The following is a 2,424-nucleotide window of genomic DNA, read 5'->3' on the forward strand; positions in this document are numbered from 1 at the left end:
GCCTTCCCAGTTCCTTCAAGGATACCATCCATCCATCTTGCCCTTGGTTGGCCTCTCTTCCTTTTGCCTTCCATTTCCCCCAGCATCATGATCTTTTCCAAGCTTTCCTGTCTTCTCATGATGTGGCCAAAATACTTCATATTTGCCTCTAATATCTTTCCCTCCAGTAAGCAGCCGGGCATTATTTCCTGGAGTATGGACTGGTTGGATTTCCTTGCAGTCCAAGGCACTCTCAGAATTTTCCTCCAACACCACAGTTCAAAAGTGTCTATCTTCCTTCGCTCAGCCTTCCTTATGGTCCAGCTCTTTCATCCGTAGGTTACTATGGGAAATACCATTGCTTTAACTATGCGGACTTCGTTGCCAGTGTGATGTCTCTGTTCTTCACTATTTTGTCAAGGTTGGCCATTGCTCTCCTCCCAAGAAGTAGACGTCTTCTGATTTTCTGGCTGCAGTCTGCATCTGCAGTGATCTTCGTGCCTAGAAATATAAAGTCTGTCACTGCCTCCATGTTTTCTCCCTCTATTTGCCAGTTATCAATATGCCAGTTATCATATGCTTCCATATGAAATTTGGAAATTTGGATTGGAAATGAGAGAAGCCTGCCACAAGGATGGGAAAACATCTGTGCATCCCCTGAGCAACGTCCTTGCAGATGGCCAATTCTCTCACACCAGAAGTGACTTGCAGTTTCTCAAGTCGTTCCTGACACGAAAAAAATGATTGGAAAGTTATTATTATGTTTATAATGTTTATTATAATGTTTATTATACCCCATTTTTTCTCTCCACAAAGGAGACCCAAAGGTGCCTATATTAAAAGCATTTCAATACAATTTAAAGTCTACAAAATTTACAAATGTTAAAACAGAATTAAATATCAATGGTATTAAAAATCACAGTTAAAATCCATAAAACTGGTGATGGATTCAAAGCTAAAACCATAGCACCCCCTGACTTGATCTTAAAAACCTTCTTCTTGAAAAGCCTGCCTGATTAAAAAGGCTTTAGCCTGCTGCCAGGAAAACAGCCAGGCCCTCCCCACTGGCCATTCTGGCTTCCCTGGGAAGAAGGGAGCTCCTGAGTCGAGGGGCAGCCACTCAGCGAAAAGACCCTCTCTCTCTTTCCCAACAACCAAGCTTGTGATGGAGATGGGACAGTGAGAAGGGCCTCTCCGGAAGACCTCAGGGCCTGGGCAGGTTCATACAAGGAGATGCAGTCAGCCAAATAGCCTGGACCTGAGCTGTATAGGCCTTTAAAGGTCATAACCAGCACTTTGAATTGTACTTGAAAACAAACTGGCAGCCAGAGGAGCTGATCCTGTAGCCAGCCTGTATCAGTACCAAAACCACACACAGCAAAGGGACAGATAAAAAATTGTCCATCAAAGTGAGCAATGAAAGCTATCGGTCACCAGGAGGATAAACAACTGAAGAAATCTGCAGTAGTTTTTCAAAGAAATAAGGCAAAGACATCTAAGGGCAAATAGGCAGGAAAGTCCTTTAGGGCATTGGAATTTTACCAGGTAACACATCAAACATAGCCACATGTCTGGCCATTAGTTATGTAAAAGAAGAGAAAGACCTAATGGATACAAAATCACACATAGATATTTTGTAATTCAGTTTATGAAATCCCTAAAAGGGGGACCAAAAGTAAGTGAAAATCTCCCTTCCCTCCCTGATCTATTTCAGCACAATTGAAACATATCTGAAAGATATCAAAGGACAATTGGAATACCAAGATAAATCAAGATTGAATTCTCAACAGGTCCTAGAGATCTACATTAAGATTTTAAAAAGAACACTTGGATATTGAATTCAGACATAACACAAGTAATGTTAGTGGTATATAACATTATTTTATAGTGCAACAATAACTATCATGTAGGACAGAAATGCATTTCTGTTTTAACCGTACTGTAAATATTTTAACTTTTATATTTTAATAACTTAATCAGCAACCCATAGTTAGCATCCAATAGTTGCCTTCTAAAGCTTGATTTGGAATCCAAACCAAACAAAGCCCTGGTTAGATCTGCACCCTACTGGGACTCTGTAACCACCTTTCTTGTTTATCTCACCAATTGAAAAGTGTGAACAGTTATGAAAGTTGATTTTGTGACAGACTAAGAAAAAATAGTTCTAAGAAGGAAAGTGGTATTGTTTTGTTGTCTCTTGTCAGAATATGTACCCATAGTTCAAACCATCGGTCCTCAAGTAATTTATTGTTTATCAGAACTCATCATTTTAAGATTCAGAAAGTCGCTGAAGACTAGAATCAGAAAGATTTTGGAAGAATTGTCTGTTCTCTTGTACTGTTTAAACGGCGCCATTTAAAATTATCTGTAAGTGTTCATGCAGAGCCAGCCCTAGGTAATTTTCAAGTGTAGGCGAACAGAATTTTGGCACCCTCCCCCCAAACC

Source organism: Anolis carolinensis, chromosome 4, assembly GCF_035594765.1.
Source record: "Anolis carolinensis isolate JA03-04 chromosome 4, rAnoCar3.1.pri, whole genome shotgun sequence".
NCBI lineage: Eukaryota > Metazoa > Chordata > Lepidosauria > Squamata > Dactyloidae > Anolis > Anolis carolinensis.